Genomic DNA, 23,846 nt, shown 5'->3' with positions numbered 1-23,846 from the left:
TGGCCTGAACCGTTCTCTCCGACTTAGAACTGAGACTCCGGCATTTACAGAGCTCTCCATAGTTTAGGTGCGGTTTACTGGCGATGACAGCATGTGGCCTCGCTATTCTGCTACCCTTGCTTTACTTCTCTCTCAGCAGGTAGTTAAATAGATCTATGAGTGTTTTCCCTAGCCGTCTCTATTGATTCTTGCGGTATCCCGCCGCGCGAAAGAGCGCTGTCCTTCTCTGTTTTCCCCAGCTATGAGTGCTCTCTTTCACTCAGCTACTGCAGATTTGCAGACTGTGGTGTCCATCTGTCTTGCATCACCGTACTTCTTGGTCCGCCACTTATCGTGGCGTAACCCGCCTATCTTACGTCAAAGTGGCTGAACTTCGTTAAAAACATGGAACCCGCATTACTCGGTGCCTTAAAATTACCACGGTCGCAGGTTCGAATCCTGCCTCGGGCATGGATGTGTGTGATGTCCTTAGGTTAGTTAGGTTTAAGTAGTTCTAAGTTCTAGGGGACTGATGACCTCAGATGTTAAGTCCCATAGTGCTCAGAGCCATTTGAACCATTTTTGAAAATTACCATTCGATTGCCTCTTACATAGACGTTTTCAGTGGAGGGGACGGAATGGGACGTAAGATATTGCGTTATTGGTTTTAGCCCTAATAAACGATACTCAGGATACGGCACACTCTAGTTAGAAATAAGATGCAAAACCTTATGTTCATAGAAGATTGTTTTGCATTGCGGATGCACCGCTTTTGATGAAGTAAGTGAAATATTGCAGGAAAAGTGTGTGAACTGTACGTTAACTGTGAAACGAGTGCAGATAGTGTACTCAATAATGAACTGCAGCTCCAGTTTTCCTTAGCAGTATTCCAAAAGTTTCGACATACACGTGTTGCACAAAGCTGTGGGAGCATCCTGAGAAACATACTTGAAGATAAATGCAGATGCTAGCCTATCCTGCACGTGGCGCTGTTGTATTTGACCACTAGCGGCAGCTTTGAAATGTCTTCAGTACGTTGCAAATGATAAAATAATGAAACGGCACCTATCGTTCAGTAATATGCTTTTACCAATACAGTTTTCTGACGTGTGGGATATAATTGAAGATCACGTATATAAAGAGCTAATTTTAGGTAAGACGAGACACGAGAAGAAAATTATTAATTTATATTCCAGCAGTTCGAGACAGCAAAAAAGTAAAGTACAACAGCCGGCCGCGGTGGTCGTGCGGTTCTAGGCGCTCCAGTCCGGAGCCGCGCTGCTGCTACGGTCGCAGGTTCGAATCCTGCCTCGGGCATGGATGTGTGTGATGTCCTTAGTTAGGTTTAATTAGTTCTAAGTTCTAGGGGACTGATGGCCACAGCAGTTGAGTCTCATAGTGCTCAGAGCCATTTTTTAAAGTACAACAAGTTCAAAAATTTTTAAACCGTGTTGAAAATTTGTCTACTCTGATTCTGAACAATGGTGAAGAACAGCTTTTAAACAGGGGATTACAATATAATACAAGAAAGAAACAAGACGTAGCTACAATTAAAAATGCGGTAGCTGAGATTAAAATGGCAGGTGAGATAGGAAAATTAAGCAGAGGTGAACATTTTATTATTGCAGCCAAAAGTGAAAAGTTCTTTAAAAAGATCCCAAAATCTTTGACGAAATGAAACCACCGAGGATAAACTTATTACAAAACTCAATAATAAAGTTCAAAACGTTCTCGTGACTAGAGCAGATAAAGGCAACACAGCCGTTTTGATCCATGACACTGATTACATAAAAAAGACAGACGATTTCTTTATGGAAAATAACATTGCAGAAGTTGAAAAGGACCCGACAAAGAGCATCCAGAAAGAAATAAACAAAAGGACGGATAATTTGAATTTCTTGTTTTCAGATAAAGAAAAAAGGTACCTAAAGGTAATGAACGCACGTACACCAAACCTAAGAGTGCAAATAAAGCTTCATAAACAAGAAAATCCCTTTAGGCCACTGATTAATAATATAGATTGTCCTACATATAAGATAAATAGGGAACTCAACAAAATTTTGAAACCTAATTTTGTTTACGAAGAATCATACAATGTTAAAAGTAGAGCGGCCTTTGCGCAGAAAGTAAAAGATAAGGATGCCACATTCGCATCAATGGATATCGGGAACTTATATACAAATATTTCCATCGACGAAACCTTGGAGATAATAAAAGCTAATCTATTACGTAACGGGCGTCTAGGCCAAGCTGAGAACTGATTGAAATATTGCAGTTTGTTCTGTCGTATAACTACTTTCTATTTAACATTAAATGTTACAGATAAGGCGATGGACTCGCTATGGGAAACTGCCTAGCAGGAACAATAGCAGACATTTTTATTAACCAGCTAGAAAAGACTTTCTTCGAGACGAACCCAGAGATTCTGACGAATATAGTATATTACAGAAGATATGTCGATGACTCAATTATTCTTTATAGAGGTAGCAAAACTAAAATAGAAGATGTGGCACAGAAGTTAAAGAGTATGCATTCCAAGATAAAATTCAAGACAGAATTGAAGTAGACAAAAAGATAATTTTTCTAGATCTGACGATTCATAACAAAAATGGTACACATACGTTCCAAATATTTAGGAAACCAACATGTAGGGACGTGATTATTAATGCCCTCTCCAATCACCCACTGCATCAGAAACATGGATATTTTTATTCAATGTTGCACAGAATAGTAAAACTTCCATTATGTCAAATGGAAGTGATAAAAGAACTTGACATATTAAGACAGGCCGCCCTTGCAAATGATTATGACCCAGATATCAATGATTCAAATGGCTCTGAGCACTATGGGACTTACCATCTGTGGCCATCAGTCCCCTAGAACTTAGAACTACTTAAACCTAACTAACCTAAGGACATCACACACATCCATGCCCGAGGCAGGATTCCAACCTGCGACCGTAGCAGTCGCGCAGTTCCGGGCTGCGCGCCTAGAACCGCTAGACCACCGCGGCCGGCTGACCCAGATATAGTTAACTCCATATATAGCAAAATTAAAAAGAAGATAAAAAGGAACGATAAACGGCAGGTAAAACCGACATCCGAAAAGTACGCCACTACGAAATATATAGGCAAAACATCAGATAAAATCGAACATATATTCCGAAGAAACGGGGTTATAATTGCATTTAGGACTTCCGACAATTTAGAAAGACTAGTGCGTCATAACTTGCCATGCAAAAGCAATAAATATGGTAAATCTGGGGTCTATAAATCGGGGGTCTACAAAATATCATTTCATGAATGTGAAAAAAGCTACAGGGTGTTTCAAAAATGACCGGTATATTTGAAACGGCAATAAAAACTAAACGACCAGCGATAGAAATACACCGTTTGTTGCAATATGCTTGGGACAACAGTACATTTTCATGCGGACAAACTTTCGAAATTACAGTAGTTACAATTTTCAACAACAGATGGCGCTGCGGTCTGGGAAACTCTATAGTACGATATTTTCCACATATCCACCATACGTAGCAATAATATGGCGTAGTCTCTGAATGAAATTACCCGAAACCTTTGACAACGTGTCTGGCGGAATGGCTTCACATGCAGATGAGATGTACTGCTTCAGCTGTTCAATTGTTTCTGGATTCTGGCGATACACCTGGTCTTTCAAGTGTCCCCACAGAAAGAAGTCACAGGGGTTCATGTCTGGCGAATAGGGAGGCCAATCCACGCCGCCTCCTGTATGTTTCGGATTGCCCAAAGCAATCACACGATCATCGAAATATTCATTCAGGAAATTAAAGACGTCGGCCGTGCGATGTGGCCGGGCGCCATCTTGCATAAACCACGAGGTGTTCGCAGTGTCGTCTAAGGCAGTTTGTACCGCCACAAATTCACGAAGAATGTTCAGATAGCGTGATGCAGTAATCGTTTCGGATCTGAAAAATGGGCCAATGATTCCTTTGGAAGAAATGGCGGCCCAGACCAGTACTTTTTGAGGATGCAGGGACGATGGGACTGCAACATGGGGCTTTTCGGTTCCCCATATGCGCCAGTTCTGTTTATTGACGAAGCTGTCCAGGTAAAAATAAGCTTCGTCAGTAAACCAAATGCTGCCCACATCCATATCGCCGTCATCAATCCTGTGCACTATATCGTTAGCGAATGTCTCTCATGTAGCAATGGTAGCGGCGCTGAGGGGTTGCCGCGTTTGAATTTTGTATGGATAGAGGTGTAAACTCTGGCGCATGAGACGATACGTGGACGTTGGCGTCATTTGGACCGCAGCTGCAACACGGCGAACGGAAACCCGAGGCCGCTGTTGGATCACCTGCTGCACTAGCTGCGCGTTGCCCTCTGTGGTTGCCATACGTGGTCGCCCTACCTTTCCAGCACGTTCATCCGTCACGTTCCCAGTCCGTTGAAATTTTTCAAACAGATCCTTTATTGTACCGCTTTTCGGTCCTTTGGTTACATTAAACCTCCGTTGAAAACTTCGTCTTGTTGCAACAACACTGTGTTCTAGGCGGTGGAATTCCAACACCAGAAAAATCCTCTGTTCTAAGGAATAAACCATGTTGTCTTCAGCACACTTGCACGTTGTGAACAGCACACGCTTACAGCAGAAAGACGATGTACAGAATGGCGCACCCACAGACTGCGTTGTCTTCTATATCTTTCACATCACTTGCAGCGCCATCTGTTGTTGAAAATTGTAACTACTGTAATTTCGAAAGTTTGTCCGCCTGAAAATGTACTGTTGCCCCAAGCATATTGCAACAAACGGTGTATTTCTATCGCTGCTCGTTTAGTTTTTATTGCCGTTTCAAATATACCGGTCATTTTTGAAACACCCTGTATATCGGACATACAGGCAGATCCTTTGATGTAAGGTTTAAAGAACACACGTATCCCAGTAATAAGACAGCGCTAGGCTTACATATGCAAGAGGAGGGTCATAATATTGGTAACATCGACTAACAGCTTCAAATTCTACATAAAGTAAACGATTAGACATTTTAGAATAACTGGATATTTATGTTGCGAGACGCAGAGAACCTGACAAACTCGTCAATGAACAGAATGAATTTCCAACAGACACATACTTCAACATTTACGACGGTCTGTTCATCTGGGCGAATCGTTTTCACTACATACGTGCTTCATCTGAGGATGGAGCCTTCCGGCGGTCGAGTATTGCACTGGCCAGTGCGGGCCGCAGCAGACGTCAACAACCTTTAAGGCTGAGGAGCGCGCCATCCACCTGCAGCAGAGCACTACACTCGTCCTGCCCGTGTCGTCACTGCCGTACTGATGGACAACGGCCTAAACAGGCAATAGCCGCAAATGCTGCACCATGGGGTCAGAAATACACTCTTCAAGTGCTACTACTATTTTCATATATAGCAATGTTTTCTCCTTGTACTGGTATGCTATTTTACTGATTTAAGGATCTGTTCCGTAATCTTAAATTTTATGTACATTTGACCTAAATATTATTAGTAAATTTGTATATTTTAGGCTTTTCAAAAATTATAACCATCTTATAGAGGACGCGCGCATCTAGCGCAAAGACGGTGAACAAAATCTAACAAATTTTTATATCTATATAAAACCGGTGTTTTACATTTTATAGCTAGTTTGGCAACGCATGAATCTGTGTTCAGTGTATGCCGCCTTTAGGTATGAACTATATGTATATCGCATAAATTACTAATAAGCGTGGTTAAATATTGCACTTATTTTTAGGTTTTAGATACATTTTCCTTTGTATTGTAGCATCTGAAGATGGTCATTGTATGGTCGAAACCGGTTATGGCTATGTCATAAACATGTGATTGTGTCTATAAATAAACAAAAAATTTTTACGTTGCAAGTGTCAGTCATTGTCAGAAGTGTAGTTGTGAGTACATTATGTTGGAGAGAATATGGACGAATTGTTGATACTTGTCTCGTGAGCGCTTCCAAAACCGAGGGCGCCAAAGCGTTTGGTGTCTCAAGAGCCAGCACGTCTAGACCTGATACGATGTACAAGGAAAGCTGAAAACTCTTTTGTGTCCTCTTCGACACTGTAGAGTCTAGTGCCATAGGAAACAAGGGAGAGGATGTTGTTTGGTGGCTGGTGTCCTCTTTCTACAACACAACTGCACACATGTATTAACAGGGTCCTTTATTTACTTAAACAGATAGCTGCTACTTAACTTTACAGCGTCCATGTGTTGTGGTATGTTAGCCGCTCTGCTGGTGAAGTAAAATTGCTGCTATGCGATGAACTACAGACGCAAACTAGGATAGTGACAGAGCTAGTGACTGCGATAGTGAGCTAGTAACTGAGACTGAGGCTGACTGACACTCAGACTCCGCTAGTGTCCGAGACTGAGTAAGACTGCGCCCTCCGGCCAGCGGCGGCGATCTGAACACTTGCGGTCGAGAGGGCGTTGGCGGCACATTGCTTGCGAGTCTGCCTTTGGTCACTCTCCTGATAGGTGCACTTGGTCCAGCGCCTACTATCGATCTTCTTACTACATATTTGCTCTCCGGTGTGCTCGCTACAGCTTACACCAGCTCACTATCGTTTGTTAAGTCATAATGAGCACGAAAATGTTTTTTTGACATAATGAGAAATGCTCGTTGCACAGATTATGGCAAAAAATAAGAGGACAGCAACTACAAAAGTCACTCCAGAACTCAAATGCACTTCGTACTTGCCAAATAAATTAACAAACAACGGAGCTGATCCTCCTTGGTACGCAAAACGGGTTAGAACACTGTTGCAGAAACAACTAAACAAACATGCCAAATTTAAACAGACGCAAAAACCCTAAGATTGGCTATCTTTTACAGAAGTTCGAAATTTAGGACGGACGTCAATGCGACATGCTTATAACAGTTTCCACAACGAAACTTTGTCTCGAAACCTGTCACAACCTCCAAAGAGATTCTGGTCCTATGTGACGTATGTTAGCGGCAATAAACAATCAATGCCTTCTCTGCGCGATAGCAGGGGAGATACTATCGAAGACAGTGCTGCGAAAGCAGAGCTACTAAACACAGCCTTCCGAAATGCCTTCCCAAAAGAAGACGAAGTAACTATTCCAGAATTCGAATAGAGAACTACTGCCAGCATGAGTAACTTAGAAGTAAATCTCCTCAGAGTAGTGAAGCAACTTAAATCACTTAATAAAAGCATGTCTTCTGGTCCAGGCTGTATACCAATTAGGTTCCTTTCGGAGTATGCTGATGCATTAGCTTCATACTTAACAACCATATACAACTGTTCGCTCGACGAAAGATCCGTACCGAAAGACTGGAAAGTTGTACAGGTCACACCAATATTCAAGAAAGGCAGTAGGAGTAATCCACTAAATTACAGGCCCATATCGTTAACGTCGATATGCAGCAGGATTTTGGAACATATATTGTGTTCAAATATTATGACTTAAATCGAAGAACATTGTCTATTGACACACAGTCAACATGGATTTAGAAAACATCGTTCCTGTGAAAGACAAGTAGTTCTTCATTTACGTGAAGTGTTGAGTGCTATTGACAGGGATTTCAAATCGATTCCGTACTTCTGGATTTCCGGAAGGCTTTTGTACCACACAAGCGGCTCGTAGTGAAATTGCGTGCTTATGGAATATCGTCTCAGTTATGTGACTGGATTTGTGATTTTCTGTCAGAGAGGTCACAGTTCGTAGTAACTGACGGAAAGTCATCGAGTAAAACAGAAGTGATTTCTGGCGTTCCCCTAGGTAGTGTTTAGGCCCTTTGCTCTTCCTTATCTATATAAACGATTTGGGAGACACTCTGAGCAACCGTCTTCTATTGTTTGCGGATGACGCTGTCGTTTATCGACTAATAAAGTCATCAGAAGATCAAAACAAATTGCAAAACGACTTAGAAAAGATATCTGTATGGTGCGAAAATTGGCAGTTGACCCTAAATAACGAAAAGTGTGAGGTCACCCACATGAGTGCTAAAAGGAATTCGTTAATCTTCGGTTAAACGATAAATCAGTCTAATCTAAAAGGCGTAAATTCAACTAAATACCTAGGTATTACAATTACGAACAACTTAAATTGGAAGGAACACTTAGAAAATGTTGTGGGGAAGGCTAACCAAAGACTGCGTTTTATTGGCAGGACATTTAGGAAATGTAACAGATCTAGTAATGAGACTGCCTACACTACGCTTGTCCGTCCTCTTTTTAGAATACTGCCGTGCGGTATGGGATCCCTATCAGATAGGTACATCGAAAAAGTTCAAAGAAGGGCAGCACGTTCTGCATTATCGCGGAATATGGGAGAGAGTGTCAAGAAGTGATACAGGATTTGGGCTGGACATCATTAAAAGAAAAGCGTTTTTCGTTGCGACGGAATCTTCTTACGAAATTCCAATCACCAATTTTCTCCTCCGAATGCGAAAATAATTTGTTGAGACCAACCTACATAGGGAGAAACGATTACCACGATAAAACAAGGGAAATCAGAGCTCGTACGGAAAGATGTAGGTGTTCGTTGTTTCCGCGCGCTATACGAGATTGGAAAAATAGAGAATTGTGAAGGTGCTTGGACGAACCCTCTGCCAGGCACTTAAATGTGATTTGCAGAGTATCCATGTAGACGTAGATGTAGATGTAGAACACTATCACCACCAATACAATACAAAGGGAGTGCCATAAGCAGCAAACTGCAGGTCGATATGGGATTCCAAAACAGCTCTTCCGTGATGCACATGCCCGTCATGAAACCATAAAATCTGGACGGAAGAATGCCGCCGGCCGGAGTGGCCGTGCGGTTCTAGGCGCTACAGTCTGGAGCCGAGAGACCGCTCAAAAAAATGGTTCAAATGGCTCTGAGCACTATGGGACTTAACATCTATGGTCATCAGTCCCCTAGAACTTAGAACTACTTAAACCTAACTAACCTAAGGACAGCACACAACACCAGCCATCACGAGGCAGAGAAAATCCCTGACCCCGCCGGGAATCGAACCCGGGAACCCGGGCGTGGGAAGCGAGAACGCTACCGCACGACCACGAGATGCGGGCTAGACCGCTCCGGTCGCAGGTTCGAATCCTGCCTCGGGCATGGATGTGTGTGATGTCCTTAGGTTAGTTAGGTTTAATTAGTTCTAAGTTCTAGGCGACTGATGACCTCAGAAGTTAAGTCGCATAGTTCTCAGAGCCATTTGAATCATTTGAACGGAAGAATGCCATTTCGTCGGGTGAGTATTGTTGCACATTTTTGTTGCACATTTTTATCAACTTCTGCCCGAGTTTAGGTCCCAAGAAAGAAACGTGGCGTGCGTTTGCTGATGATTCGGCAGCCATAGTGCGGTATTCCATGGGCTCAATCGTTACTCTGCGGGGGTTCATTACTGCCAACAATAATGTGACCATTTTGACCGATATAATGTTTGCTCCACAGTGCCAGACCAGCCTGTAGGTTGCGCTGTTTATTCGTCCGCGAACAGCACCTATGCAGTGACCTCAATACGTGACCAATGTAAGTCGTGGCCATAGCAGTGGTGAGGCTGTATTCCAACACGAAAACGCCATTTTTCACACAGCTTGTATCGTTCAGGAATGGTTTTGCGAACACGAGGATGAATTGTCGCACCTCTCCCAGCTACTCCAGTCACCACATCTCAATACTGTTGAGCATTTGTGGTCTGTTGTTAAGAGAATGGTGCGCGATTCTATCCACATCTACCATCTTTGCATGAAACAACAACTATTTTGCAGGAATAATGGTGTAAGATTCCCCTGAGAATCATCCAGGACCTGTGTTTGTCCATTCCTGAACGAATGGAAGTTGTTTTAAACGCCAACGGCTTTCCTACACCGTATTAGGCATGCTAATGTACTGCGTTTCTGGTGTTTCCGTATTTTCGTCAACCCCTTTATATCGGATGACGCATTTCGCTGACCTCTCATTACAGTTGAGGAGGATATTCAAAAGGAAAGCATTAATTACCGATGACCGACATAACCTGAGGAAAGGCTAGCATTCACACTCGGGCTATTTGCAGCTGGAGACATTACGTCAATTATTGTTTACATTTCAGTATCTGCTTCATGTCACATACTTTTTGAAGTCTGCAGTGATGTATGTGAAACACTTCAAGGACTTTATTAAAGTGCGTAGAGGAAAGACGAAATAGCCACTGAGTGTACCAATCGAGGGAAAAAACAACGATATCGAAATAGACGAATCGCATATAGCGACAAGGAAATTGAAGTTAGCATATTTGGGTATTTGACGGCTTTGAAAGAGAGTCTCGCAAGTGCTTCATAGTTCGACTTTACTCAAGGGGGAGGTAACCTTTAGTGTCTCTGATAAAGCACATTATATTGCCAGGCACGAAAGTTATAACAAACGGCTTAAATTATACATCACCTTTAAAGAGAAGGATTTCTACATGAATTTTTGAATCATTCTGTTGAATTTGTGCCATCGGAAGATCCATCTGTCAACACACAGAACATCGGTCGCTTTTGGAAATCCGTGAAATCGTCCTTAAAAAGAGACGGGCGTCCAGGAGACAGGGATGAATCCTGCCTCTTCCAGTACCTGTTGTAGAATTTTAGAACATGTTTTTTGCTCGAGAATCATGTCGTTTTTGGAAACTCAGAATCTACTATGTAGGAATCAACATGGATTCCGGAAACAGCGATCGTGTGAGACCCAACTCGCTCTATTTGTTCATGAGACCCAGAAAATATTAGATACAGGCTCCCAGGTAGATGCTATTTTTCTTGACTTCCGGAAGGCGTTCGATACAGTTCCGCACTGTCGCCTGATAAACAAAGTAAGAGCCTACGGAATATCAGACCAGCTGTGTGGCTGGATTGAAGAGTTTTTAGCAAACAGAACACAGCATGTTGTTATCAACGGAGAGACGTCTACAGACGTTAAAGTAACCTCTGGCGTGCCACAGGGGAGTGTTATGGGACCATTGCTTTTCACAATATATATAAATGACCTAGTAGATAGTATCGGAAGTTCCATGCGGCTTTTCGCGGATGATGCTGTAGTATACAGAGAAGTTGCAGCATTAGAAAATTGTAGCGAAATGCAGGAAGATCTGCAGCGGATAGGCACTTGGTGCAGGGAGTGGCAACAGACCCTTAACATAGACAAATGTAATGTATTGAGAATACATAGAAAGAAGGATCCTTTATTGTATGATTATATGATAGCGGAACAAACACTGGTAGCAGTTACTTCTGTAAAATATCTGGGAGTATGCGTGCGGAACGATTTGAAGTGGAATGATCATATAAAATTAATTGTTGGTAAGGCGAGTACCAGGTCGAGATTCATTGGGAGAGTCCTTAGAAAATGTAGTCCATCAACAAAGGAGGTGGCTTACAAAACACTCGTTCGACCTATACTTGAGTATTGCTCATCAGTGTGGAATCCGTACCGGATCGGGTTGACGGAGGAGATAGAGAAGATCCAAAGAAGAGCGGCGCGTTTCGTCACAGGGATATTTGGTAACCGTGATAGCGTTACGGAGATGTTTAACAAACTCAAGTGGCAGACTCTGCAAGAGAGGCGCTCTGCATCGCGGTGTAGCTTGCTCGCCAGGTTTCGAGAGGGTGCGTTTCTGGATGAGGTATCGAATATATTGCTTCCCCCTACTTATACCTCCCGAGGAGATCACGAATGTAAAATTAGAGAGATTAGAGCGCGCACAGAGGCTTTCAGACAGTCGTTCTTCCCGCGAACCATACGCGACTGGAACAGGAAAGGGAGGTAATGACAGTAGCACGTAAAGTGCCCTCCGCCACACCGTTGTAGATGTACCTATATTTCCACAACTTGAGGGCAAAATTGACCCTCCTGATACCATCTATATATTTCTGAATGACAGCGAGATTGTACCCAGGTTATGGGAAAAAAGGATTGCTGCAGGAAGGTTATACAACACGAGGAATAGTTCACTCAGGAAACGTGGCTTACGAGTAAGGTAAGAAGCTATTACTTGTAACTTAGTAAACGTTCATCTTTTGTCGTTGCTCTAGTGAACGGTGTAAACCGTTCGCTCGACGAAATATCCGTACCCAAAGACCGGAAAGTTGCACCGGTCACACCAATATTCAATAAAGGTGGTTGGAGTAATCCACTAAATTACAGGCCCATATCGCTAACGACGATATGCAGTAGCATTTTGGAACATATATTGTGTTCGACCCCTCCCATGAACCATGGACCTTGCCGTTGGTGGGGAGGCTTGCGTGCCTCAGCGATACAGATAGCCGTACCGTAGGTACAACCACAATGGAGGGGTATCTGTTGAGAGGCCAGACAAACGTGTGGTTCCTGAAGAGCGGCAGCAGCCTTTTCAGTAGTTGCAGGGGCAACAGTCTGGATGATTTGACTGGTCTGGCCTTGTAACAATAACCAAAACGGCCTTGCTGTGCTGGTACTGCGAACGGCTGAGAGCAAAGGGAAACTACAGCCGTAATTTTTCCCGAGGGCATGCAGCTTTACTGTATGATTAAATGATGATGGCGTCCTCTTGGGTAAAATATTCCGGATGTAAAATAGTCCCCGATTCGGATCTCCGGGCGGAGACTACTCAAGAGGACGTCGTTATCAGGAGAAAGAAAACTGGCGTTCTACGGATCGGAGCGTGGAATGCCAGATCCCTTAATCGGGCAGGTAGGTTAGAAAATTTGAAAAGGGAAATGGATAGGTTAAAGTTAGATATAGTGAAGTTCGGTGGCAGGAGGAACAATACATCTGGTCAGGTGACTACAGGGTTATAAACACAAAGTCAAATAGGGGTAATGCAGGAGTAGGTTTAATAATGAATAGGAAAATAGGAATGCGGGTAAGCTACTACAAACAGCATAGTGAACGCATTATTGTGGCCAAGATAGATACGAAGCCCACACCTACTACAGTAGTACAAGTTTATATGCCAACTAGCTCTGCAGATGATGAAGAAATTGATGAAATGTATGATGAGATAAAAGAAATTATTCAGGTAGTGAAGGGAGACGAAAATTTAATAGTGATGGGTGAGTGGAATTCGAGAGTAGTAAAAGGGTGAGAAGGAAACGTAGTAGGTGAATATGGATTGGGGCTAAGAAATGAAAGAGGAAGCCGTCTGGTAGAATTTTGCACAGAGCATAACTTAATTATAGCTAACACTTGGTTCAAGAATCATAAAAGAAGGTTGTACACATGGAAGAATCCTGGTGATACTAAAAGGTATCAAATAGATTATATAATGGTAAGATAGAGATTTAGGAACCAGGTTTTAAATTGTAAGACATTTCCAGGGGCAGATGTGGACTCTGACCACAATCTATTGGTTATGACCTGTAGATTAAAACGAAAGAAACTGCAAAAAGGTGGGAATTTAAGGAGATGGGACCTGGATAAACAGAAAGAACCAGAGGTTGTACAGAGTTTCAGGGAGAGCATAAGGGAACAATTGACAGGAATGGGGGAAAGAAATACAGTAGAAGAAGAATGGGTAGCTCTGAGGGATGAAGTAGTGAAGGCAGCAGAGGATCAAGCAGGTAAAAAGACGAGGGCTAGTAGAAATCCTTGGGTAACAGAAGAAATATTCAATTTAATTGATGAAAGGAGAAAATATAAAAACGCAGTAAATGAAGCAGGCAGAAGGGAATACAAACTTCTCAAAAATGAGATCGACAGGAAGAGCAAAATGGCTAAGCAGGGATGGCTAGAGGACAAATGCAAGTATGTAGAGGCTTATCTCATGAGGGGTAAGATAATTATTGCCTACAGGAAAATTAAAGAGACCTTTGGAGAAAAGAGAGCCACTTGTATGAATATCAAGAGCTCAGATGGAAACCCAGTTCTAAGCAAAGAAGGGAAAGCAGAAAGGTGGAAGGAGTATATAGAAGGTCTATACAGGGGCGATGTCCTTGAGGACAATATTATGGAAATGGAAGAGGATGTAGAAGAAGATGAAATGGGAGATACGATACTGCGTGAAGAGTTTGACAGAGCACTGAAAGACCTGAGTCGAAACAAGGCCCCGGGAGTAGACAACATTCCATTGGAAGTACTGACGGCCTTGGAAAAGCCAGTTCTGACAAAACTCTACCATCTGGTGAGCAAGATGTATGAGACAGGCGAAATACCCTCAGACTTCAAGAAGAATATAACAATTCCAATCCCAAAGAAAGCAGGTGTTGACAGATGTGAAAATTACCGAACTATCAGTTTAATAAGCCACGGCTGCAAAATAGTAATGCATATTCTTTACAGACGAATGGAAAAACTGGTAGAAGCCGACCTCGGCGAAGATCAGTTTGGATTCCGAAATAATGTTGGAACACGTGAGGCAATACTGACCCTACGACTTATCTTAGAAAATAGATTAAGGAAAGGCAAACCTACATTTCTAGCATTTGTAGACTTAGAGAAAGCTTTTGACAATGTTGACTGGAATACTCTCTTTCGAATTCTAAAGGTGGCAGGGTAAAATACAGGGAGCGAAAGGCTATTTACAATTTGTACAGAAACCAGATGGCAGTTATACGAGTCGAGGGGCATGAAAGGGAAGCAGCGGTTGGGAAGGGAGTGAGACAGGGTTGTAGCCTGTCCCCGATGTTATTCAATCTGTATATTGAGCAAGCAGTGAAGGAAACAAAAGAAAAATTCGGAGTAGGTATTAAAGTCCATGGAGAAGAAATAAAAACATTGAGGTTCGCCGATGACACTGTAATTCTGTCAGAGACAGCAAAGGACTTGGAAGAGCAGTTGAACGGACGGACAGTGTCTTGAAAGGAGGATATAACATGAACATCAACAAAAGCAAAACGAGGATAATGGAATGTAGTCGAGTTAAGTCGGATGATGCTGAGGGAATTAGATTAGGAAATGAGACACTTAAAGTAGTAAAGGAGTTTTGCTATTTGGGGAGCAAAATAACTGATGATGGTCGAAGTAGAGAGAATATAAAATGTAGACTGGCAATGGCAAGGAAAGTGTTTCTGAAAAAGAGAAATTTGTTAACATCGAGTATAGATTTAAGTGTCACGAAGTCGTTTCTGAAAGTATTTGTATGGAGTGTAACCATGTATGGAAGTGAAACATGGACGATAACTAGTTTGGACAAGAAGAGAATAGACGCTTTCGAAATGTGGTGCTTCAGAAGAATGCTGAAGATTAGATGGGTAGATCACATAACTAATGAGGAGGTATTGAACAGAATTGGGGAGAAGAGGAGTTTGTGGCACAACTTGAGAAGAAGAAGGGATCGGTTGGTAGGACATGTTCTGAGGCATCAAGGGATCACAAATTTAGCATTGGAGGGCAGCGTGGAGGGTAAAAATCGTAGAGGGAGACCAAGAGATGAATACACTAAGTAGATTCAGAAGGATGTAGGTTGCAGTAAGTACTGGGAGATGAAGAAGCTTGCACAGGATGGAGTAGCATGGAGAGCTGCATCAAACCAGTCTCAGGACAGAAAACAACTACAACAACAACACCATCGCAGTACGAGCATAAGTAGTTCGTGCAGGAATATTGACCATGAAGCTGCGATGGTCTAATGGTTACAAGACCCTGGTTCGAGTGCCTTCCCAAACACAAACATCAATTCGTTTTTCCCTCACATATTGTCACTACTGCCAGGGCTTTCCGATATTGGCAAGCACCCCAGCATTGGAGATAGTGGGACGTCCTTGTACCATTGGTGTTCTTATAGATAATTAAACTTTTCCCTGAGACATTTAAGTCTATTTTTTTTATCTACGTTAGTGATCGAAGCAGACAAAATGAATTGAAACTTGTGCTGCGGCCGGGGCTCGAACCCGGGTCTTCTTGCTTGGTAGGCATAAATGCTGACCATTTTTTTTTATAATCTCATTTTGTTCGTTTTAGTTCTTTGTATCTATTCGGTGCGGACGTCGCAAGACACCCGTTTCAGTTCGTCGTTGATCCATTAACTCAGCTTTTTTTATTACAGAGGGCAGTTAACCCTCTGACCGAACACGCTGAGTTACCGTGCCGGCGAAAATGTGGAACACTTCACGATTTTGCGTGTCATCCTTGCGCAGGGGCCATGCTAATCTCTGTATCGTTCCAATTTTAGTATATGTACCGCCGAAGCGAGTACAACCATTACATCACCACAGCACGATGGTCAACATTGCTACACGAACTACCTAAGCTGATTGCCCTCCCCAACACAAACTTCAGTTCATTTCTCCCCTACATATTGTCATCACTGCCATGGCTCTCCGATATTGGTAAGAAGACCCGGGTTCGAGTGCCGACTGCAGCAGAATTTTTAATTCATTTCGTCTGCTTCGATCATTATCGTTGGAGCAGAAGTGATTAGCGATCACACAAGATACAGTAAACAGAAGTTTTACTTAGCTTAGAGACATCTCCAAGCGTTGCGGAAGAAACATTAGAAAAGAACAATCAGCAGCAAGAACCAAATGGTTCAAATGGCTCTGAGCACTATGGGACTTAACTTATGTGGTCATCAGTCCCCTAGAACTTACAACTACTTAAACCTAACTAACTTAAGGACATCACACACATCTATGCCCGAGGCAGGATTCGAACCTGCGACCGTAGCAGTCCCGCGGTTCCGGACTGCGCGCCTAGAACCACTAGACCACCGCGGCCGGCCAAGATCCAACTATTACACGAAGAGCATCGTGCAGTGTGAGGCTCCTGCTATTGATGCACCAGCGAACTGTCGAAGGCTGACCGAGACTGAAGACTGTCGAAGACTGCTGCGGTTACTGGGCCATATGGCTGCTGCAGGTGGTCCTATATCGCGGAAGCAGAGGGCTCGTAGGTGGAGCCATTGAAGGCGGCACCCATCTGGTGTGATTCATTGGATCGGCCTGGTCCCTGCACGACCGCTACCGGCGTCTGTCGGAAATGTGAGTTTCCGTTGCTAACTGTGAGACGCCAGCGGGGTCGGTATCGATCTATGATACCACACAAACTGAACAATAAAACTCAAATTGCAGACTCAGGGAAACCATCATGCAATTCTGAACGAGATCTGGGCGAATTTTTAGCCATTCCAGAGAGCATTTATAAAAATGGAACAGTCCATCTCGTCCGTAATGAGCGTTGGATACTGTCAAGCACACATTAAATAGTCGGGTCACCCACCAACATGATCATGTGTAAAGATACAGTCCATGTTAAACGCGAGTGCCCTAGACGGAAATTTTGAACATGTGATTCACTCTAGACGTAGTCAAGTGGAATATACGAATTCCGTCCCAGGGGAGAGGTGGCTTCAGGCAGGAAGGACATCCGGCCATTCAGAGTCACCACCATTGCTTCAGTACACATAACGTCGCTGAACCTGAGGCAAGGAAAGGACGAAATAAGAAGAAGAAGAAGAAGAATGGGTCCAGAATGCCTTCTTTCCGAGGTATGACTTTGGTTTCACTAGATGACTGCCTGACATTTACTGCAAATGATCCACTATCATACACTCCTGGAAATTGAAATAAGAACACCGTGAATTCATTGTCCCAGGAAGGGGAAACTTTATTGACACATTCCTGGAGTCAGATACATCACATGATCACACTGACAGAACCACAGGCACATAGACACAGGCAACAGAGCATGCACAATGTCGCCACTAGTACAGTGTATATCCACCTTTCGCAGCAATGCAGGCTGCTATTCTCCCATGGAGACGATCGTAGAGATGCTGGATGTAGTCCTGTGGAACGGCTTGCCATGCCATTTCCACCTGGCGCCTCAGTTGGACCAGCGTTCGTGCTGGACGTGCAGACCGCGTGAGACGACGCTTCATCCAGTCCCAAACATGCTCAATGGGGGACAGATCCGGAGATCTTGCTGGCCAGGGTAGTTGACTTACACCTTCTAGAGCACGTTGGGTGGCACGGGAATGGTAGAACGATGGGTTAGATGACGGTTTGGATGTACCGTGCACTATTCAGTGTCCCCTCGACGATCACCAGTGGTGTACGGCCAGTGTAGGAGATCGCTCCCCACACCATGATGCCGGGTGTTGGCCCTGTGTGCCTCGGTCGTATGCAGTCCTGATTGTGGCGCTCACCTGCACGGCGCCAAACACGCATACGACCATCATTGGCACCAAGGCAGAAGCGACTCTCATCGCTGAAGACGACACGTCTCCATTCGTCCCTCCATTCACGCCTGTCGCGACACCACTGGAGGCGGGCTGCACGATGTTGGGGCGTGAGCGGAAGACGGCCTAACGGTGTGCGGGACCGTAGCCCAGCTTCATGGAGACGGTTGCGAATGGTCCTCGCCGATACCCCAGGAGTAACAGTGTCCCTAATTTGCTGGGAAGTGGCGGTGCGGTCCCCTACGGCACTGCGTAGGATCCTACGGTCTTGGCGTGCATCCGTGCGTCGCTGCGGTCCGGTACCAGGTCGACGGGCACGTGCACCTTCCGCCGACCACTGGCGACAACATCGATGTACTGTGGAGACCTCACGCCCCACGTGTTGAGCAATTCGGCGGTACGTCCACCCGGCCTCCCGCATGCCCACTATACGCCCTCGCTCAAAGTCCGTCAACTGCACATACGGTTCACGTCCACGCTGTCGCGGCATGCTACCAGTGTTAAAGACTGCGATGGAGCTCCGTATGCCACGGCAAACTGGCTGACACTGACGGCGGCGGTGCACAAATGCTGCGCAGCTAGCGCCATTCGACGGCCAACACCGCGGTTCCTGGTGTGTCCGCTGTGCCGTGCGTGTGATCATTGCTTGTACAGCCCTCTCGCAGTGTCCGGAGCAAGTATGGTGGGTCTGACACACCGGTGTCAATGTGTTCTTTTTTCCATTTCCAGGAGTGTAGTTTAGCTGATATTCCACAGACACACAATCTCATCAGAAGATGCTTCCAAGGGGTGGTGTCACAGGCCTTGTGGAAATGTAGAAATAAGGAACCTGCCACACATCCCCTGCCGACAGCACTGATTACTTCGTGCGAATAAAAAACAAGTTGTGTTTCAAAAGCTCGATATTTTCTGAATCCGTGGTGGTTGGGTGACAAAACATCGTGTTGCTCCAGCATGATTTCCGATGTTATCTCGCCATCTCCTATTACCTCGTCTTCCCACTCTCGCCTTCACCTGTAATCCAGTGAAGGTGTAAATTGCCTATCTCTCCCACCCTACTGGATTTCGTTTTCCTTGAAGTTTTCTCCTTCTTCCTATTTCTCTTCTTCTTCTTTTTCTTCTTCTTCTTGTATTCCTTTGTCGTCATCGTCAAGGCCTCTGAAGGAGCACAGGGATCATATCTACTCTTCATTAGAGATTTTATTCTTTTCTTGTTCTAGGGTCCCAGCTTTCTCTCTTCCACCCCCTTGGTCCCTGTGGTCTACTTATTGGCGAGGGACTTGGGAAATCTCCCTGCAGGACAGCTTGCCAGAGCAGTGGCATATCCAATCGTTCCTGATATGACTTCAACAAAGTGATCAACTTGTTCTTGGTGGCTTTCCTTCGTCATGTCGCTACGAAGATCCTGTTGATGAGTTGGAATTCATGTGGTTCATGTGCCCATGGAAGGACAGTCACATTTTCATTAACACGCGTCGATGTCCTCTTCTTCTTTATAGAGCTCGCTTTCCTCTTCTCGTACAGGACCTAGCGTCCTTCTCAGGATGTCCATCTCCAGTTTCCTGAGAGGGCCCTTCCTGGCCATTGCGAGGCACTCAGAGGCACACAGAACAGACGGTTTTACTACCTAATTGTAGAGTCGTAATTCGAAGTTCTTGGAGAGGATTTTGGACAGAGAGATACTTCTGTCCTTTCGGATCTGCCTTGGTTTGCAAAATTCACTCTCCTAAGTAATTAGCAGCAGGAACTATTCTTATGACAGTTTCTTCCTGCGGGACTGTAAAGAGGGCTTCCTCGATGTTAGTCATGAATTCACGCTTCTGGACGTTGATCTCCAAGCCAGTCTCAACTGATACACTGCAAATTCTCTGCAAAGAAGCCTCTTGCACACCGTTCGTTAGTAAGGTTGAGGTCATCAGTAAAAACTATGCACAGCACCATGACGTTACTTTTCTTGTACCCAAGCTTCAGTCCAGCTGCTGGTGGTACCATAGCTGTCCACTCTCAGAAACTTCCCTCTAGGACGCAGTTGAAGAGACTGCAGGAGAGATCATCGCCCTGCCCAACACCTGTTGTGATGGGGAAACTCTCGGATAGCTCAACTCCGAACTTGACATCGGACATCTTGTCCTTCAGGGTGACCTGGGTAGGTTTGAGGGCGTTCTAACCAGGTCAATTTCCCACAGTCATAATTCTGTCATTTTTTGCTTGTTTCCTGGCCTATTTCTTTTATTCCTGTCACCCCAAGTAATTCCCAATGTGTGTGTCTCCATTGCTGGTAGAGCAAACCACAGTTTTTACGTTGGAAGTCCATGTCCCAGTGCTGAACTTCAAAACTACTCAAGTACAATGAGTCTGATTTTCCTTTTGCAGACAGATTGGAACTTTAGTTTTCAAACTCGATTTAGTTTACCAAAAGCAGTCCAGGGGGATTTGTGCTGTTCTGTTAATCCTTGTAAAAATGGTTAAGTCTTCTTTTGTGGACTGGTTTGACGTCGCTCCCCAAGAATTTCTTTCCTGTGGCCACTTCTTCATATCAGACTAGTGCTTGCACTCTACGTCTTCATTTATTTGTTTCATATATTCCAATTTCTTTATTTTCCCATACTTTTTGCCCTCTGCACCTCACTCTAGTACCATGGACGTTATTCCTTCATGTCTTAAAACATATCCTATTATCCCGAGTGTCTTGTCTCTTCTTCTTCTTCTTCTTCTTCTTCTTGTGTTTTTTAAATGTTCCTTTCTTCGCCGATTCTGCGGAGAACCTTATTTCTTATCAGTCCACGTGCCACGTCTCAGTCGCTTCGAATCTGTTCTTTTCCTGTTTTCCCATTCTGTATCCCAAGTGTAAATCTTTAAAAATATCTTCCTCAAATTAATGCAGATGTTTGAGTCTAGTACAGTACTTTTGCCAAAAATGCCATCTTCGTCCTCGCTTGTCTTCTTTATAGGCCCTCTTTGCTTCATCATATGTTGCTTTCCTTCCAAGGTAGCAAAATTTCAGTACTTTGCTTACTTCGTGATCCCCAATTTTGTTTAAATTTCTTGCTAATCTCATTTCTACTACTCCTCATTGCGTTCATCTTTCTTCTTTCTTGATTCACAGTGAGTGCTCAGATTGTTCTTTCCATTCAACACGTCGTGTAATGATTCTTCGCTTTTATTGAAGACAGCATTGTCGTCAGCGAAGCTTAACACTGATATCATCTAATCTGGAGTTTTAAGCACGCTTCTGAATCTTTGTTTATTCAGTGAATTTTATCGATAATGAATGTGGTTGAACTCCATGACTCTTCATTTATAGGGTAGAATAGTAACAGAGATCGCTGTTAAAATAAAACACAAATAACGAGCTGATGACCAAATATACTCTACTGATACAATTGGAAGTTGCTAAGCGACATGTGTTGTATAAAATAAGTTAGATGTTGCGAGTACATGTTTTTCTAAAGTTAGTAACATGTACCGTATCAAAGTTATAACGTGGACGTACCAGTAGTTGTCACGGTGAATAACATACAGTTAATGTGTAAAAACTCGAGATTTTTGTAAGAAAAATGTGATGAATGTAGTCTCGGAACGACATGGATACCCCAGTGGTATGTAAGTACTATAATATTTTACAACACATGTCGCTTACCAACTTCCAATTGTTTCAGTTAAGTGATCATCACATTATTTGTCTTTTATTTAGATGGTGATCTCCATCACTGCGCATGGAAACATTTAATTGAATGTAAAGCACCTGAAGTGAAACAGGTCGTGCGAAAATAAAATCACCTTCGACTGGTAGCGGTTATTATTCTACACGCTACTTTGCTTGACACTGAAGAGCCAAAGACAATGGCACATCTGCCTAATGTCGTGTAGGGCCCCCACGAGCACGCAGAAGTGCTAGAACACGACGTGGAATGGACTCGACTAATGCCTGAAGGTGGAGGAAACTGACACCACGAATCCTGCAGGGCTGTCCATAAATCCGTAAGAATATGATGGAGTGTAGATCTCTCCTGAACATCACGTTGCACGGCGTCCCAGATACGCTCAATAATGTTCATGTCTGAGAAGTTTGGTGGCCAGCGGAAGTGTTTAAACTCATAAGAGTGTTCCTGGAGCTTCTCTCTAGCAATTCTGGACGTGTGAGGTGTCGCATTGTCCTGCTGGAATTGGCCAAGTCCGTCGGAATGGACAATGGATACCTGTCAGACGTATCAGGGGTCCCATATCACACCAATTCCTCACGCCCCACACCATTACAGAGCTCTCACCACCTTGAACAGTCCCTTGCTGACATGCAGGGTCCACCGATTCATGAGGTTGTTTCCATACCCATACACGCTAATTCGCTCGGTACAATTTGTAACGACACTCGTCCGACCAAGCAACATATTTCCAGTCATCTACAGTCCAATGTCGGTGTTGACGTGCCCAGTTGAGTCGTAAGGCTTTGTGTAGTGCAGTCATCAAGGGTACACGAGTGGGCCTTCGGCTCCGAAAGTCCATGTCTATGATGTTACATTGATTGTTTAGCACACGGACACTTGTTGATGGCCTATCACTGAAATCTGCAGCAATTTGCGGAAGGGTTGCACTTATTTCACGTGCAACGATTCTCTTCAGTCGTCGTTGGTCCCGTTCTTGTAGGACCTTTTTCCGGCTGCAGCGATGTCAGAGATTTGATGCTTTACCGGATTCCTGATATTCACGGTACACTCGTGAAATTTTCGTACTGTAAAATCCCCACTTATCGCTACCTCGGAGATGCTGTGTCCCATCGCTCGTGCGCCGACTACAACACCACGTTCAAACTCACTTAAATCTTGGTAACCTCCCATTGTAGCAGGAGGAACCGATCTAAGAACTGTGCCAGACACTTGTTTATATAGGCGTTGCCGACCGCAGCGCCGTATTCTACAGGTTTACATATCTCTGTATTTGAATACGCATGCCTATACGTTTCTTCGGCGTTTCAGTTTATTTCCAGTCAGTGCTTCTCCGATCTCTCAGATAATCCCACAGCCAGAGGTCACACGGCTTAAGATGAGGTGATCTAGACGGCCTGGCTGTAGGGAAATGACGGCTGATAATTCTAGCAGTTCCGAAATGCCTCTGCAGCAGCCGCTTCACTGGATGTGCAATGTGCGCATGAGTGCCATCTCGTATAAAAATGATCCCACCCACACATCCACGCCGTTGAAGGGTTGAAATGACTTTGGTACGCGAAAGACTCTCGTAGCGTTTACCAGTGACGGCACAGCTAACAGGATCTGAAAAAATACGGTCCTGCTATAAACGGTACTGTGAACTCGCAACGCACAGTCACATTCGCAGAATGAAGTGGTACCGTTTGATGTGAGCGCGTGTTTTCTGTAATTCTGGGTTTGTACGTGTCCCTGGAGATGGAAATGGGCTTCGTCTGTCCAAAAATGTTCCTGGACTACTCACTGTTCACTTCCATGTGAGCAAGAAATTCTAGAACGAACGTTTGTCTAGCTTGCAGGTCAGCAGGAAGCAACTCTTGAAGATGGGTAATTTTGTATGGATAGCAGTTCTTTAGGATTTCATGCATCGTACTCCCAGGCATGTCCAACATCCGGGCAGCTCCCCGTCCACTGCATGTCTGCACACCACCGCTGGGCCCCTCCTGCAGTACTCCCGCCACATCTCCCACAGGTTAAACTGCTTTCCTCCCTCTGCCACACTACACTTCAAAAGAACCTGTGTTGTTTAATTCTCTAATCATTTCGTCCAGACCCTTAC

At 44.1% G+C, this 23,846-nt stretch overlaps 1 non-coding gene across 1 annotated transcript; it reads right to left on the bottom strand.

The window, feature by feature from the left end:
- Positions 1–15,999: 15,999 nt before the first annotated feature.
- On the bottom strand, positions 16,000–16,103 carry LOC126107080 (U6 spliceosomal RNA). The gene has a single exon (XR_007523494.1). It is a non-coding gene; the product is annotated as a U6 spliceosomal RNA (small nuclear RNA).
- Between the last annotated feature and the right edge of the window lie 7,743 nt (positions 16,104–23,846).

The sequence above is a fragment of the Schistocerca cancellata genome, chromosome 10, assembly GCF_023864275.1.
Source record: "Schistocerca cancellata isolate TAMUIC-IGC-003103 chromosome 10, iqSchCanc2.1, whole genome shotgun sequence".
Taxonomy (NCBI): domain Eukaryota; kingdom Metazoa; phylum Arthropoda; class Insecta; order Orthoptera; family Acrididae; genus Schistocerca; species Schistocerca cancellata.
The sequence above is the reverse complement of the archived record's forward strand: the minus strand, read 5'-3'. Positions and strand labels throughout refer to the sequence as shown.